The 19,036-nt window shown below is 44.9% G+C and overlaps 1 protein-coding gene across 1 annotated transcript in view; it reads left to right on the top strand.

Moving 5' to 3' along the window:
- Positions 1 to 218: 218 nt before the first annotated feature.
- The window catches only part of LOC138663885 (oocyte zinc finger protein XlCOF22-like), a 55,806-nt gene continuing 36,988 nt past the window's right edge, over positions 219 to 19,036 (top strand). The window contains exons 1-2 of the mRNA XM_069750254.1: positions 219 to 262; positions 563 to 648. The gene's annotated coding sequence lies outside the window, so the exon portion shown is untranslated. The remainder of the gene's footprint in view (positions 263 to 562; positions 649 to 19,036) is intronic.

Below are 19,036 nucleotides of genomic sequence, written 5' to 3'. Positions count from 1 at the left end.
CACGGCTCTGCTCCGTACACCTCGTACACACACGGCTCCGCTCCGTACACACACGGCTCTGCTACATCCACCCTGTAAACCCCTCCTGACCCAACACATAAACTTCCCCTCATCCAGCACCATGACAACCAGCACAGCAGAGTCCTGCATACACTGAGGCCCCTGATCATGTGACCCCTGACTCCTCCCCTCCTGTGACCTCATCACAGGTCCTGTGCGCACAGAACAGCCATATATGTGGTGTGCGGCTCTGCAGGTGGAGGTAGGTGCTGGAGATTCCCCATTACTGGGCAGGAGGGGCAGTAACCCCTTCAGTGCTGAGACTATTTTGGTGATTTTTCATTGTCGCTTTCTAAGAATTACAGAATTTGTATTCATTTTCCACTAATAGATTTATACGACCTAAATCTAGAAGATTATAACATGGAAACACATTTTGCTCACACAGTACGCTGCCCTTTTATTGGACCCTACACAGTATAATGTTACTGTGAGCAGGGTCAGTGACAGACAGGAGGCGGAGCAAGAGTTAACAATTTTTATTTCTGTTTTAATTGACCAGGGGGTGAACTCCTCACAAGAAGATGAAGAGTTAAGCAAGGGGATAAACAGTCAAATTGCAAAGGATATGCAGAATTACTGAACAAGGTAATGGCAGTTCTTTTTGTACACTTAGTGTCAGAAGTTCCTCAGACTGCAGATACTACTTGGGGGTTAGTAGCGCCAACAACTGCTGGCACGGTGCTGGTCCAAGCAGGTTCTGTAAGTAATGGCGGTCCTTGTTCTGGTGGCAGTGGTCAGTCTCCGTCACCTTCTGCTGAGCCCCTAGTCCATGAGTATATGCGGCCGGAACAAACAAGGCCGCAACACTATCAGGGTCAAATGTCTGTCTGTCCAGTACCCGGTTCCCTCTTTGCAGCACATGCGCTGTACTCACAGTCACGAAGCACATGGCACCTCGCTCTCTGCCAGTTACCAGGCGCACTGCACTTTTCTATCTGGAATTCCTTCTGGTGACGGCGGGAGTACACGGCTGCTGGCCAGTGCAGTCTCGGTGCTCCAGGGATGGAGCACTCCTCTGTCTGTGCTGCACTCTACCTATTCCCGCCAAGACTGACTGCTTCCGTGCGCGCTGTGGCTGTTGCCTCTTAACCCCCCCAGCTTCCGAGTGCAAAGGTCTTTCCGGTCTCTTACTCTTCCCCCAGACAACAGAGGAGACAGTTCCGGACCCAGCATAGGACAGGTAGACAGGTACCCACAGCCCAGTTCTCCTCCTTACATTCCCACAGTACCGCCATCCCCCCCACACAGTATAATGTTTCCCCCCCCAGTACCGCCATCCCTCCCTACACAGTATAATGTTCCGACAGTACCGCCATCGCCCCACACACAGTATAATGTTCCCAAGGTACCACCATCCTCCCACATACAGTCAGTATAATGTTGCCACAGTACCGCCATCCCCCACATACAGTATAAAGTTCCCACAGTACCGCCATCCCCCCCACACAGTATAATGTTTCCCCCCCCAGTACCGCCATCCCTCCCTACACAGTATAATGTTCCGACAGTACCGCCATCGCCCCACACACAGTATAATGTTCCCAAGGTACCACCATCCTCCCACATACAGTCAGTATAATGTTCCCACAGTACCGCCATCCCCCACATACAATATAAAGTTCCCACAGTACCACCATCCCCCACATACAGTATAAAGTTCCCACAAGTGGTACTATTCCCACAGTACCGCCATTCCCTACATACAATGTAATGTTCCCACAGTACCACCATGCCCCCCACACAGTATAATGTTCCCACAGTACCGCCATCCCCCACACACAGTATAATGTTCCCTCAGTACCACCATCCCCCCCACACACAGTATAATGTTCCCTCAGTACCACCATCCCCCCCACACACAGTATAATGTTCCCACAGTACCGCCATTCCCCCACACACAGTATAATGTTCCCACAGTACCGCCATTCCCCCACACACAGTATAATGTTCCCTCAGTACCACCATCCCCCCCACAGACAGTATAATGTTCCCACAGTACCGCCATTCCCCCACACACAGTATAATGTTCCCACAGTACTACCATCCTCCCACATACAGTAAGTATATTGTTCCCACATTACCGTCATCCCCCACATACAGTATAATGTTCCCAAAGGTGGTACTATTCCCACAGTACCACCATGCCCCCCACACAGTATAATGTTCCCCCAGTAACGCCATCCCCCACACACAGTATAATGTTCCCTCAGTACTGCCATCCCCCACACACAGTATAATGTTCCCACAGTACTGCCATCCCCCCACACATAGTATAATGTTCCCACAGTACTGCCATCGCCCCACACACAGTATAATGTTCCCACAGTACCGTCATGCCCCCCACACAGTATAATGTTCCCCCAGTAACGCCATCTCCCACACACAGTGTAATGTTCCCTCAGTACCGCCATCCCCCACACATAGTATAATGTTCCCACAGTACCGCCATGCCCCCCACACAGTATAATGTTCCCCCAGTAACGCCATCCCCCACACACAGTATAATGTTCACACAGTACCGCCATCACCTACACACATTATAATGTTCCCCACAGTGACACCATCCCCACACACACAGTGTAATGTTCCCACAGTACCGCCATCTCCCCCACACAGTATAATGTTCACACAGTACCACCATCCCCTACACATATTATAATGTTCCCCACAGTGACACCATCCCCACACACACAGTGTAATGTTCCCACAGTACCGCCATCTCCCCCACACAGTATAATGTTCACACAGTACCACCATCCCCTACACATATTATAATGTTCCCCACAGTGACACCATCCCCACACACACAGTGTAATGTTCCCACAGTACCGCCATCTCCCCCACACAGTATAATGTTCCCACAGTACCGCCATCCCCTACACACAGTATGATACTATAGACTACTATAGCCCCATTATTAATTTCAGTACAGCTGAATCCAGGACATAAGATAATCATCACATGATAGTTGTATAGGATAATAGAGTGTAATAAAGTCGTTGTGGACCTGATTTCCCCAACATTGTGCAGGAAGATTGTTTTCCCTACAGTGATGTATATTTCTTATTGCTGAAACTCTGATATTTGTGTATTTTCTTAATTTACAATTTTTAAGCTTTTTTCCACTACCCTCATTAGTGCGATCATACAACATACAAGCCTCTGATTGCTCCGGTGATGCCCTGTACTACTGTAGTGCGGTGTATTATCCCTGCCTGTCAGTGTAATACTAATGGCCTCATACACATTAGATGGCTGTCGGCCAAATGATCATGCGGCTGATGGCGATCTCGCCCAACTCCCCCATACACATGAACACTCTGGTTGCCCGAAACATCCTATAGTCTGTATGAAAGAGCTGCAGGCAGATTCCTGTGGCAGAAGATTATTTTCAGGAGGAACGAAAGTATCGACCTCTGTAATTTACCATAACTGATCCGTTACTCACCTATCATCTTATAGGAGGCCTCCGTATACATTAGGCAGCAGCCGATCTTGTTCAGATCAGCAGTTTTACCTGATTTTAATCTAATGTGTGCGGGGCCTAAGAGATATCTTATTAGGGCTCATACTCACTTGTGAGAAATACGGACGAGTGCAATCCGATAAAAAATCGGACTGCACTCGGACCAATGTTATTCAATGAATTACATCTCATTTGTGATTTTTTTCTCAACTGAAATCGGACTGAGAAAAAAATCGCAGCATGCTGCATATTGCTGCGTACCTCGGACGAGACTCACCAATGTAAGTCAATGGGTGCGAAAAAAAAATTGCACAGCACTCGCACCATGCAAGCGCTGTCCGATTTTTACTCACCGATGTCATTAGAAAAGCCGGGATCCAAGAAGTATCGTTTCTCCTTAGAAAAGCCGGCAATTCGTGTCCGGCACACAGTAAAATCACACTGACATGTTAAGAATAGAAAAGATAGGATAGATATATACATAGAATATATATATATATATATATATATATATATATATATATATATATATATATATATATATATATATTAGCTATTGAACCCGTTCTACGCCCGGGTGGCGAGCATTTATATTGGTATATGGTCTCCATCCTGGTATGTGCTGCTCCATCCTGCGTCCCCATCCAGTCATGTGCTGCTCCATCCTGCGTCCCCATCCTGTCATGCGCTGCTCCATCCTGCGTCCCCATCCTGTCATGTGCTGCTCCATCCTGCGTCCCCATCCTGTCATGCGCTGCTCCCATCCTGCGTCCCCATCCTGTCATGCGCTGCTCCCATCCTGCGTCCCCATCCTGTGATGCCCTGCTCCCACCCTGTGATGCACTGCTCCCATCCTGCGTCCCCATCCTGTCATGTGCTGCTCCATCCTGCGTCCCCATCCTGTCATGTGCTGCTCCATCCTGCGTCCCCATCTTGTCATGCGCTGCTCCATCCTGCGTCCCCATCCTGTCATGTGCTGCTCCCATCCTGCGTCCCCATCCTGTCATGCGCTGCTCCCATCCTGCGTCCCCATCCTGCCATGCGCTGCTCCCATCCTGCGTCCCCATCCTGTCATGCGCTGCTCCCATCCTGCGTCCCCATCCTGTCATGTGCTGCTCCCATCCTGCGTCCCCATCCTGTCATGCGCTGCTCCCATCCTGCGTCCCCATCCTGTCATGCGCTGCTCCCATCCTGCGTCCCCATCCTGTCATGCGCTGCTCCCATCCTGCGTCCCCATCCTGTGATGCGCTGCTCCCATCCTGTGATGCGCTGCTCCCATCCTGCGTCCCCATCCTTATGTGCTGCTCCATCCTGCGTCCCCATCCTTATGTGCTGCTCCATCTTGCGTCCCCATCCTTATGTGCTGCTCCATCCTGCGTCCCCATACTGCCTCTGACCCGCTCGGCGCCGAGTGCTGGGGGGCCTGAGCAGGCGGGGACACCGGCGCGCTGTGGGGGTCAGGTGCCGATATCGCCGCCAGCTCAGGCCCCCCAGCACTTACTATATTCACCTGTCCTGCGTTCCAGCGCTGGGCGCCGCCATCTTCCCGGTCTCCTGGCCGTGACTGTTCAGTCAGAGGGCGGCGCCGGCGCGCATTAAGCGCGTCATCGCGCCCTCTGAACTGAAGGTTACAGGCCGAAGACCGGGAAGATGGCGGCGCTCAGCGATGGAACGCAGGACAGGTGAATATAGGCGATACTCACCCTCCTGGCGGTCCCTGCTTCTCTATTGGAGATCGCGGTGTGCGTTCAGTGTGAACGCACACCGCGATCTCCCAGGAGCGTCACTCTGTGAGGCCCAGACTGCGCCGGCGCTTGCGCCTGCGCAGTCTATAAAGGCTTCGGACAGAGTGACGCTCCCAGCGTTATATTATAGATATATATATATACTGTATATACCTTTATATTTCACACAGAGAGAGATAGCAGAATAGCCGATAATTCACTAGCGGTGGCTTCATCAAAGCTGCGCTCCCTGCCAGCAGTAACTCGTATAAACTCTTCAGCATGGGAAAATCGGCTGGCATTTTCCCACGCTGAAGAGTTCATCTGAGTTCATGCTGGCAGGGAGCGCAGCTTTGGTGACGTCACCGCTAGTCACTGAAGCTCCGCTTCCAGCATTTCATTCATTCCCCAGTAGTTTGCAACCGGGACGATTGCATTAGCACCGCTCCCGGTTGTAAACTGTATATACCCCAGATATGGATTACGGTGTGGGACTGACTATACACCGGACAGGTATGGGTATATTGTTGTTTTTTTAATTTTCCATTTTTTACAGGAGATCAAGGGCTTCACATGGATTACCAGTAACAATAAAATGGTCAAACAATGTTTATTGTTTTATTTCATTAATACTTTATTCTGCGTGTGTGTTTATTTAACGCTTCACAAACTGTAGGATTACTAATGGACAGGTGTCTTAATGTCACAATACAAAGGTGACATTATCCCCTTATTACTCCATATGCCACTGCTATAGAGCAGTGGAAAGAGAGAGGCTAAGTGCCGGAATTGGCACATCTTGGCACCTTTTCTGGGGTGGCTTGGGGCAGATGTTTTTAGCCAGGGGGGGCAATAACCATGGTCCCTTTCTAGGCTATTAATATATGCCCTCAGTCACTGTCTTTCCCTCTCTGGTGCAGAAAATTGCATGGGAGCCCACGTCAGTTTTTTCTGTGAAAACATTCTTTTATTAATACATACAGGTCCCAAAATATGCACACACATACTACTAACAGTATAAGACACTGATATACACTGCTGAAAAAATAAAGGGAACACTAAGATACCACATCCTAGATATCACTGAATGAAATTTTTCAGTTGCAAATCTTTATTTATTACATAGTGGAATGTATTGAGAACAATAAAACATAAAAGGATCAATGTAATTCAAAATAAATATCCCACGGAGGTCTGGATTTGGAATGACGCTCAAAATCAAAGTGGAAAATCAAATTACAGGCTGATCCAACTTCAGTGGAAATGCCTCAAGACAAGGAAATGATGTTCAGTTGTGTGTGTTGCCTCCATGTGCCTATATGACCTCCCTACAATGCCTGGGTATGCTCCTGATGAGGCGGTGGATGGTCTCCTGAGGGATCTCCTGCCAGACCTGGACTAAAGCATCCGCCAACTCCTGGACAGTCTGTGGTGCATCGTGACGTTGGTGGATGGTTTGAGACATGATGTCCCAGATGTGTTCAATCAGATTCAGGTCTGGGGAATGGGCGAGCAAGTCCATAGATTCAATACCTTCATCTTATAGGAACTGCTAACATACTCAATCCACATGAGGTCAGGCATTGTCCTGCATTAGGAGGAACCCAGGGCCAATCGCACCAGCATACGGTCTCACAAGGGGTCTGAGGATCTCATCTCGGTACCTAATGGCAGTCAGGCTACCTCTGGCGAGCACATGGAGGGCTGTGTGGCCCTCCAAAGAAATGTCACCCCACACCATTACTGATGCACTGTCAAACCGGTAATGCTGAAGGATGTTTCAGGCAGCAGATCGCTCTCCACGGCGTCTCCAGATTCTGTCACGTCTGTTACATGTGCTCAGTGTGAACCTGCTTTCATCTGTGAAGAGCACATGGCGCCAGTGTCAAATTTGCCAATCGTCCTGCACAGTGTTAGGCTGTGAGCACAACCCCCATCTGTGGACATCGGGTACTCAGACCATCCTCATGGAGTCGGTTTCTAAACGTTTGTGCAGACACATGCACATTTGTGGCCTGCTGGAGGTCATTTTGCAGGACTCTGGCAGTGCTCCTCCTAACCCTCCTTGCACAAAGGCTGAGGTAGCGGTCCTGCTGCTGGGTTGTTGCCCTTCTACAGCCCCCTCCACCTCTCCTGGTGTACCGTCCTGTCTACTAGTAGCGCCTTCACCCTCTGGACACTACGCTGACAGATAGCAAACCTTTCCACAGCTCGCATTGATGTGCCATCCTGGATGAGCTGCACTACCTGAGCCACTTGTGTGGGTTGTAGAGTCCGTCTACCACGAGTGTGAAAGCACAACCAACATTCAAAAGTGACCAAAATATCAGCCAGAAAGCATTGGTACTGAGATGTGGTCTGTGGTCCCCACCTGCAGAAGCACTCCTTTATTGAGGGTGTCTTGATAATTGCCAATAATTTCTATCTGTTGTCTATTTCATTTGCACAACAGCATGTGAAATTGATTGTCAATCAGTGTTGATTCCTAAGTGGACAGTTTGATTTCACAGAAGTTTGATTTACTTGGAGTTATATTCTGTTGTTTAAGTGTTCCCTTTATTTTTTTGAGAAGTGTATTTTGTTGAGGTGGGAGAGATCAGGAACTTGTGGGGCACTTGTGTGTATTATAATGTTTATATTCAAAATCTTTCAATAAAAAACTTCTGATTTAAATAAAAAAAAATCTAAATGTCTCAATTGTAACTCAGAGGTGGCAGATCTCATGTATTGGGACTGTTGGGTAATTAAGGAACCATTTGTTTTTTTAAATTTTTTTGAGCAGTATATATAAATCTAACTGTTTTGCAATGGTTTACTGTATGTAAACCATGCCTCCTATCCTGTCGGCTTTTGCCGTGATTTTGCAGAAGCCGACAAATGAATTGTCGGCTATTCTGCTATCTATGTCACTATGAAAGATATATATATATATATATATATATATATATATATATATATATACAGTATTTCTTGAACATGAGCTTTTACATACAGAGAACTGCTATATGTAAAACCTCATTTTAAAATCGCATTGCATACGCATGTCATATGGATGTTCCGTGGAAAAATCATATGGAAATCGCATTACACGTGCATGACTCTCGCATAGCACTCGTCCTTTTTTTCAGTTCGGGAATTGGACCGTTTTTTTTTCTCGCAAATGGGCATGAGCCCTTATACTCTGCCTCTGGCAGGGCCTAATAGACTTTTATATGTTGCAGGCCCAGAGGACATTTTTAGGCCTCCTGGTAGCATAGCAACTCAGCCATCGACCATGACCGAGTAGTGACGGGGGACATTGGACCGAGCGAATGAGCCACATAACTCTGACAAACTTCTTTAATTCTATGGTTGTTTTCGGAAAAAAACAAATACGATAATTAAATAGCCAAAATTATCTTTTCAGCCAAGCCCATAAGATGCATGTGACAAACATGAACATTATGGTGCCTTAAAGGGTTAATATATTTTTAATCTAATTTTTAACCCCTTCACAATTGGATCAATTTCCATTTTTGTTTATTCCTCCCCTTCTTCTCAGAGCCAAAACTCTATTTTTCTGTCCACATAGATATATTAGAGTTTTTTTTGCGGGACATGTTGTATTTTTGAATGACACCATTCATTTTACCAAATAATGTACTGGAAATTTGGGGAAAAAATTACAAGTGCTGTGAATTTGTGAAAAAAAATGCAATTTTGCAATTGTTTTTGGGAATTGTTTTTGCGCTGCACATTTTATGGTAAAAGTGACTGGAATATGATTCTGTTTTCAATACGATTACAGCAACACCCAACACGTCCATTTTTTTTTAATTATTTTATGGGTGAAAAAAAAAAATGCTTTTTTTTGCGTTGTCACAATTTTTTGAGACCCGTAACATTTTTATTTTTTTTCTGTTGAAGCTGTATGATGGCTTATTTTTTTTGCAGGACGAGACAACTTTTTTATTAGTACCATTTTGGGATAGATGTGACTTTTTTTTCTTTCAGCCTTTTTGTGGAAATGTGGCTTCCAAAAAATGAAATTTTAGGCTGTGTGCACACGTTACGGATTTTTTGCACGTTTTTTCTCTATAAAACCACAATAAAACCGCAAAAAAACGCATCAACGAAGCATCCTATTAATAGAATGCAATCCGCAATTTTTGTGCACATGTTGTGTTTTTTTCCGCGAAAAAAATGCATCGCGGTAAAAAACGCAGCATGTTCATTAATTTTGCGGATTTCCCGCTATTTAATGCATTGGGAAGCTCCGGAAAAAAGTGCAAAAAATCCGCACAAAAAACGCGCAAAAATCGCATGTGGATTTCCTGCAGAAAAAGTCCGGTTTTGTTGAGGAAATTTCTTTTTATTACATTTCACTGTTATTGTTAACCGTCTTAGGTGACTTGAAGCTGCAATTGTCTGATTGCTTGTGCTGTGTACAGTGATGCCAATGCGTCACTGCATATAGCAAAAACAAAAATCAGTCTCATTTGAAGCCCAGCCACAAGCAGGGTACCAATGGAGCTCCATACTGAGGCAAGGGGATCATTAACTGACCCCAGACTGTCATGGCGACCCACGATCACAAGCGCGGCTATGAGAATTACGCACATGCATGCCGACACGTGTTAATTGCCGCTGTCATAGATTTGCAGTAGCATTTAACAGGTTAACAATCGTGGGCGGAACACTGCTACATTTGTGATTTGTTAATGCCAGGTCCTGGTTGTAATACACAGCCATCACCTGCTGGATATGATGCTGGCTCGCTGCGTGAATCGGCTCCATACACCTGTTACCAACTCGCGCCATACATTTACGACAGATGTCGTGTTAAAAATTGATAAAAAGGAGCACCATGGGTCTTTTTCCATGGTTTTTACAAAAATTGTTCATGCCAATTTTATTTTGCAACATATTTTTTTTAATCAAAACCATTTTTATTATGACAATCAACAATACATATTACATTCTTGTTTTACATATCACTTTAAATCCATCCGTTTTCATGACATCATTATAAGCATACCTGTATTGTATCATGGAAAAATCTTATAATTTTATTGTAAACCAATTATCAAAACCTTCCCTTCCCTCCCAATTAAACTCTTCACCCAAAACATCGCCCCCCTTTCCCTTGTTTGGTATGTCTTCTTTTCCCTATGTGTTTGTTTCTTCAATATTCACTAATGCATTCATTTTTCAGATTATAAAATTCCTATGCCCTTCTATATCCTACTCTAACATAAATGTATTAAATATCACATCTCGAGCGAGAGCCTCTGAACAATCCGGGTACATTTGATGCATTTTCCCCATTGTTCCTCAAATTTCTTAACAGCACCTCTCTTAATATACTGTATATCTTTTTCTCCATTTTAGAATGGTGTTAAGCCCCCGTCACACACAGCGAGATCGCTGCTGAGTCACAAGTTTTGTGACGCAACAGCGATCTCAGTAACGATCTCGCTATGTGTGACACGTAGCAGCGACCAGGCCCCTGCTGTGAGATCGCTGGTCGTGTCGGAATGGCCTGGGCCATTTTTTGATCGTTGAGGTCCCGCTGGGTAGCACACATCGCTGTGTTTGACACCTTACCAACGACCTCGCTGACAGGACGTCCCATTGAATCATCATGAAATAGCATCGTTCTACAGGTCGCCGCATCGCTGCTGCGTCGTTGGTGAGATCTCACTGTTTGACATCTCACCAGCGACCACATAGCGACGCTTGAGCGATCCCTGACAGGTCGTATCGTTGTCGGAATCGCTCAAGCGTCGCTATGTGTGACGGGGCCTTTATTCAAGTCTCTAATTACCTGTTCAATGCCAGGCGGACTGTTTGAGAGCCATTGCCCAGCAATACACTTTCTTGTATGATGCAAAATTTTGCCTATACCCAATTGAGTGGATGCGTTAATGCCATTTTGCAACATTTTAACACACTACTTTTGTCTGGCAATTTTCTTTTACTATCAGGAAGCCTGTAGGGAAAAAGCCAGGAAAAAAAATGCCACAACATTGTCTATGTAGACCTTATACTAGTTATTGCTATAGGTTACAGATAATTCCTGTCCACCGTGTTTTTGGAAACAAAAAGCAATGTGGAGGGAAAAAGTTAACATTTAGCTTTTGACACAAACATTTTACTTTAGCTCTAAATTTGTTATTTTCCCAAGGGACGCAGAAGAAATGGACCCTAAAATTTGTTGTGCAATTTTCCCTGAGTATGTCGATACCCCACATGTAGGGGATATCCACTGTTTAGACGCATGGCAGGATTCGGAAGGGAAGAAACACCATTTGACTTTTTGAACGCAAAAATGTCTGGAATCGAGAGCGGACACTATGTCGCATGGAGAGCCTCTGATGTGCTTAAACAGTGGAAAACCCATCACAAGTGACTCTTTTGGAGACTAGACCCCTTAGGGAACTAATCTAGATGTGTCATGAGCACCTTGAATACCCAGGTGCTTCACAGAAGTTTATAACATAGAGCTGTGCAATTTTTTTATTTTCACAAGGGTAAAAGGAGAAAGTGGACCAAAAAATTTGTTGTGCTCTTTCTACAAAGTATGCCGATATGTGGAGGAAAACCACTGTCTAGGCTGGAAAGAAGGAGTGACGTTTTGGAACATAGAATGTGATGGAGTGGTCTAGTAGCCTTAGGCTGGTTTCACACGTCAGTGCCTCTGGTACGTGTAGTGACAGTTTTTTCACGTACCTGAGATGAAGACCCATTCAAATGAATGGGTCTATGCAGATGTCAGCATGTTTTCATGGACCGTGTGTCCGTGTGCAAAACACGCTGACATGTCCGTTTTTGTGCAGCTGCACGGATCACACGGACCCATACAAGTCAATGGGTCTGTGTAAACACGTACCGCACACAGATGCTGTCCGTGTGCCTTTTTAACCCCTTCCCGACCTTTGACGCATACGCTGCGTCATGAAAGTCGGTGCCATTCCGACCCATGACGCAGCATATGCGTCATGGAAAGATTGCGTCCCTGCAGATCGGGTGAAAGGGTTAACTCCCATTTCACCCGATCTGCAGGGACAGGGGGAGTGGTAGTTTAGCCCAGGGGGGGTGGCTTCACCCCCTCGTGGCTACGATCGCTCTGATTGGCTGTTGAAAGTGAAACTGCCAATCAGAGCGATTTGTAATATTTCACCTAAAAAAATGGTGAAATATTACAATCCAGCCATGGCCGATGCTGCAATATCATCGGCCATGGCTGGACACACTAATGTGCACCCACCCCACTCCTCCGATCGCCCCCCCAGCCCCCCGATCTGTGGTCTGCTCCCCTCGGTCCTGTGCTCCGCTCCCCCGTCCTCCTGCCCGCTCCCCCCGTACTCCAATCACACCCCCCGTGCTCCAATCAAACCACCCCGCACTCCGATCCACCCCCCCGCACAGCGATCCCCCCCCGCACAGCAATTTCCCCCCCCGTGCTCCGATCCACCCGCCCGCACAGCGATCCCCCACTCCGTGCTCCAATCCACCCCCCCGTGTTCCGATCCACCCCCCCGTGCTCCGACGCCCCCCCACCCCGTGCCCTGATCTCCCCCCCGTGCCCTGATCTCCCCCCCCTTATACTTACCTGGCCTCCCGGGGACCGTCCATCTTCTTTCCTGGGCGCCGCCATCTTCCAAAATGGTGGGCGCATGTGCAGTGCGCCCGCTGAATCTGCCGGCCGGCAGATTCGTTCCAGAGTGAATTTTGATCACTGAGATAGGTTATATCTCAGTGATCAAAATAAAAAAAAAAAGTAAATGACCCCCCCCCTTTGTCACCCCCATAGGTAGGGACAATAAAAAAAATAAAAAAAATTTTTTTCCACTAAGGTTGGGGTAAGAATTAGGGGTAGGGTTAGGGTTAGGGTTTCGGTATGTGCACACGTATTCTGGTCCTCTGCGGATTTTTCCGCTGCGGATTTGATAAATCCGCAGTGCTAAACCGCTGCGGATTTATGGCGGATTTACCATGTTTTTTCTGCGTATTTCAATGCGGTTTTACAACAGCGATTTTCTATTTGAGCAGTTGTAAAACCGCTGCGGAATCCGCAGAAAGAAGTGACATGCTGCGGAATGTAAACCGCTGCGTTTCCGTGCAGTTTTTCTGCAGCATGTGTACAGCGATTTTTTGTTTTCCATAGGTTTGCATTGAACTGTAAACTCATGGGAAACTGCTGCGGATCCGCAGCGTTTTCCGCAGCGTGTGCACATACCTTTAGAATTAGGCTATGTGCACACGGTGCGGATTTGGCTGCGGATCCGCAGTGGATTGGCCGCTGCGGATCCGCAGCAGAGTTCCATCAGGTTTACAGTACCATGTAAACATATGGAAAGCCAAATCCGCTGTGCCCATGGTGCGGAAAATACCGCGCGGGAACGCTGCGTTGTATTTTCCGCAGCATGTCAATTCTTTGTGCGGATTCCGCAGCGATTTACACCTGTTCCTCAATAGGAATCCGCAGGTGAAATCCGGACAAAAAACACTGGAAATCCGCTGTAAATCCGCAGGTAAAACGCAGTGCCTTTTACCCGCGAATTTTTCAAAAATGGTGCTGAAAAATCTCATACGAATCCGCAACGTTGGCACATAGCCTTAGGGCTAGGGTTGGGTTGGAATTAGGGTTGTGGTTAGGGTTAGGGGTGTGTTGGGGTTACGGGTGTGTTGGGGTTAGGGTTGTGATTAGGGTTACGGCTACAGTTGGGATAAGGGTTAGGGGTGTGTTGGAGTTAGAATTGAGGGGTTTCCACTGTTTAGGCACATCAGGGGGTCTCCAAACGCAACATGGCGCCACCATTGATTCCAGCCAATCTTGTATTCAAAAAGTCAAATGGTGCTCCCTCACTTCCGAGCCCCGACGTGCACCCAAACAGTGGTGTACCCCCACATATGGGGTACCAGCATACTCAGGACAAACTGCGCAACAATTACTGGGGTCCAATTTCTCCTGTTACCCTTGTGAAAATAAAGAAATACTTGCTAAAACATCATTTTTGAGGAAAGAAAAATGATTTTTTATTTTCACGGCTCTGCGTTGTAAACGTCTGTGAAGCACTTGGGGGTTCAAAGTGCTCACCACATATCTAGATAAGTTCCTTGGGGGGTCTAGTTTCTAAAATGGGGTCACTTGTGGGGGGGTTCTACTGTTTAGGCACACCAGGGGCTCTGCAAACGCAATGTGACGCCCGCAGACCATTCCATCAAAGTCTGCATTTCAAAAGTCACTACTTCCCTTCTGAGCCCCGACGTGTGCCCAAACAGTGGTTTACCCCCACACATGGGGTATCAGCGTACTCAGGAGAAACTGGACAACAACTTTTGGGGTCCAATTTCTCCTGTAACCCTTGGGAAAATAAAAAATTCTGGCCTAAATAATTATTTTTGAGGAAAGAAAACGTATTTATTATTTTCACGGCTCTGCATTATAAACTTCTATGAAGCACTTGGGGGTTCAAAGTGCTCACCACACATCTAGATAAGTTCCTTTCGGGGTCTAGTTTCCAAAATGGGGTCACTTGTGGGGGGTTTCTACTGTTAAGCCACATCAGGGGCTCTGCAAACGCAACGTGACGCCCACAGAGCATTCCATCAAAGTCTGCATTTCAAAATGTCACTACTTCTCTTCCGAGCCCCGGCATGTGCCCAAACAGTGGTTTACCCCCACATATGGGGTATCAGCGTACTCAGGAGAAACTGGACAACAACTTTTGGGGTCAAATTTCTCCTGTTACCCTTTGTAAAATAAAAAATTGCAGGCTAAAAGATCATTTTTGAGAAAATAATTTTTTATTTTTATTTTCATGGCTCTGCGTTATAAACTTCTGTGAAGCACTTGGGGGTTCAAAGTCCTCACCACACATCTAGATTAGTTCCTTTGGGGGTCTAGTTTCCAAAATGGGGTCATTTCTGGGGGATCTCCAATGTTTAGGCACACAGGGGCTCTCCAAACGTGACATGGTGTCCGCTAATGATTGGAGCTAATTTTCCATTTAAAAAGCCAAATGGCGTGCCATCCCTTCCGAGCCCTGCCGTGCGCCCAAACAGTGGTTTACCCCCACATATGGGGTATCAGCGTACTCAGAACAAACTGGACAACAATATTTGGGGTCCAATTTCTCCTATTATCCTTGGCAAAATAGGAAATCATTTTTGAGGAAAGAAAAATTATTTTTTATTTTCATGGCTCTGCGTTATAAACTTCTGTGAAGCACCTGGGGGTTTAAAGTGCTCAATATGCATCTAGATAAGTTCCTTGGGGGGTCTAGTTTCCAAAATGGGGTCACTTGTGGGGGAGCGCCAATGTTTAGGCACACAGGAGCTCTCCAAACGCGACATGGTGTCCGCTAACGATGGAAATAATTTTTCATTCAAAAAGTCAAATGGCGCTCCTTCCCTTCCGAGCCTTACCATGTGCCCAGACAGTGGTTTACCCCCACATATGAGGTATCGGCGTACTCAGGAGAAATTGCCCAACACATTTTAGGATCCATTTTATCCTGTTGCCCATGTGAAAATGAAAAAATTGAGGCTAAAAGAATTATTTTGTGAAAAAAAAGTACTTTTTCATTTTTACGGATCAATTTGTGAAGCACCTGGGGGCTCAAAGTGCTCACTATGCATCTAGATAAGTTCCTTGGGGCGTCTAGTTTCCAAAATGGGGTCACTTGTGGGGGAGCTCCAATTTTTAGGCACACGGGGGCTCTCCAAACGTGACATGGTGTCCGCTAAAGAGTGGAGTCAATTTTTGATTCAAAAAGTCAAATGGCGCTCCTTCCCTTCCAAGCCCTGCCGTGCGCCCAAACAGTGGTTTACCCCCACATATGAGGTATCAGCGTACTCAGGACAAATTGGACAACAACTTTCGTGGTTCAGTTTCTCCTTTTACCATTGGGAAAATAAAAAAATTGTTGCTAAAAGATAATTTTTGTGACTAAATGTTGCTTCTGCTGCTGTGAAGCACCTGAAGGGTTAATAAACTTCTTGAATGTGGTTTTGAGTACCTTGAGGGGTGCAGTTTTTAGAATGGTGTCACTTTTGGGTATTTTCAGCCATATAGACCCCTCAAACTGACTTCAAATGTGAGGTGGTCCCTAAAAAAAATGGTTTTGTAAATTTCGTTGTAAAAATGACAAATCGCTGGTCAAATTTTAACCCTTATAACTTCCTAACAAAAAAAAATTTTGTTTCCAAAATTGTGCTGATGTAAAGTAAACATGTGGGAAATGTTATTTATTAACTATTTTGTGTCACATATCTCTCTGGTTTAACAGAATAAAAATTCAAAATGTGAAAATTGCGAAATTTTCAAAATTTTCGCCAAATTTCCGTTTTTATCACAAATAAACGCAGAATTTATTGACCTAAATTTACCACTAACATGAAGCCCAATATGTCACGAAAAAACAATCTCAGAACCGCTAGGATCCGTTAAAGCGTTCCTGAGTTATTACCTCATAAAGGGACACTGGTCAGAATTGGAAAAAACGGCAAGGTCTTTAAGGTCAAAATAGGCTGGGTCATGAAGGGGTTAAAGTCATAAGTTTAAAATTTGAAGAAATTGTTTCAATACACGGACAGCACACGGATGCCACACGGATGTGACAAACGGACACACATATCTCCAGTATCGGCCTTATGTTGTGTTTGGAGAGCCCCTGATGTGCCTAAACAGTGAAAACCCCCACAAAGTGACCCCATTTTGGAAACTACACCCCTAAAGTATTGTATCCAGGGTACATTGAGCATTTAAACCACAGGTACAGCACAGAATTTGATTATATTTGTCATATTGAAAAATTTCATTTTTTCTTTCACGAAAATGTTTTTAGCCCCAAATTTGTAATTTTCACAAAGGATCATAGGATAAAACGGACCCCATAATTTGTTGCGCAATTTGTCCCAAACGCAGCTATATCCCATATGTGGTCAAAAACTTCTGCTTGGACACATGGCAGGGCTAGGAAAGAGCGCTATTTTCCCTGGGATAGATTATGAATGCTATTTTGCATTTGAAGAGCCCCTGACATGTGAAAGCAGGAGAAACCCCACAGAAGTGACACCATTTGGGATCTAGACCCCTAAAGGAATTGATCTAGGGGTTTAATGTGTACTTTGAACCCATAGGTGCTTCACAGATTTTTATGACATTGAGATGTTGAAATATGAGATTTTAGTGGTAAAAATGTAATTTTTGTATTTGCTGCAAATTTGTCAAGTACACAAGAGTACTGTTCCCGGGTCAATATGACCCGACCTATTAATTCTTGATTTTTAGCTACTCTAAGTGTTTTATTTGAATACTTTTTTCATTATTATACTGTATGTGAACATGGTTGATCATAAACAAATGAAAAATTTAAATTTAAACTTAATAATTTATTTTTTTTCATGAATAGGTTACACAGGCTTTTTACAATTATCTTTGATTGTTGGCATTCTGCACACAAATGACAAAGAAGCTTTACATTACTATTACTAAAACATGAAATTTAACTTTTTGAAAACAATATTTATAAATCAACAAATGAAAAATCATAAAAATTTCAACCTTTTTAGAAAGAAGGAAGAAAAACTGAACATGTTCATGCGTTTTTACATTGAACACAATAATAAGACACATGTCCTTTACACAGATATTTTGAACATCCATCACATGTCAGATTAGTCTTATTGTCACAGGAAGATGGACAGAAGCTACATCTCTTCCTTTTTTTGCTGGTAGCTGTGCTGCTGGCAGCTGTGCTGGTGGAGGCCGTGGATGTGGAGTCTCTTTCTTGAGCATTCTGGACACTTTTTACAATGGCTGTTGCTCCTTCACTTCTGGGGGTCACTTTTCTGCTCTCAATATATGGCCTAACCAGGGATTTGCCCAATTCCTCAACAAATTATCTTCTTTTATGCAGCTTATTCCGGTTCCAATCGGGGTCGATTTCTCTCCATAAGACAAATGCATTGTATGAAGAAACGTCCAGTATGTTATAAAATAAAATCACTGGCCACCGATTGGTTTTGCCTTTTCATGTATATGTTGATATTGCTTGGACTAAAGTATCAACTGCTCCCTTTGTGGCATTATAATCCAAAATAATGTCAGGCTTTCTGTCTTCTCTATCACTTACGGCATTGTCATGGTGCATTGTGCTCATTAGAATTACCTGCTTGGTTTTTTTTGGAGCATAAGAAACAACAGTTGTATTTCCAGAAAAAAAAAGTAGAACTGTACACCTCTCTCTTGCTAAGGATACCTTGCGGTAGTTCAGGTTAGTTTTTTCTCATAGTACCCAGCATGATAAGTTGTTTTTTTTCTTCAACATCTGGCCTAGTTGATAGGATGTAAAAAAGTTGTCACGTGACATTTTGTCCTTTTAGTCCATGAGTCAAATCGAGAACAACACGCATACCCTGATTTTTTTCAGGTCTTTAACCGGGGGTTTTTCCTGTATACACTTGAACATTTAGAGCATATGAACTTTTACTGTCGCAAAGTGTCCAGATCTTGATGCCGTATTTTGCTGGCTTACTTGGTATATATTGTCTGAATGGGCACCTACCTCGGAATGCCACCAGTTGCTCATCAACAGTTACATTTTCACCACTATTATACAATTTTGGTAGAATCTCTACCCATTGATTCCAAACATTTCTAATAGGTGCTAGTTTATCTTTAGCTCTTCTTTCCATTCTATCTGTTTTAGAATCAAACCGCAGTACTCTAGAAATTTCATGAAACCTTTCAAGACACATTGTAGCTCTAAGTATGTGGCGACCGGTTTTGCAA

This window comes from Ranitomeya imitator, chromosome 2, assembly GCF_032444005.1.
Source record: "Ranitomeya imitator isolate aRanImi1 chromosome 2, aRanImi1.pri, whole genome shotgun sequence".
NCBI lineage: Eukaryota > Metazoa > Chordata > Amphibia > Anura > Dendrobatidae > Ranitomeya > Ranitomeya imitator.
The sequence above is the reverse complement of the archived record's forward strand: the minus strand, read 5'-3'. Positions and strand labels throughout refer to the sequence as shown.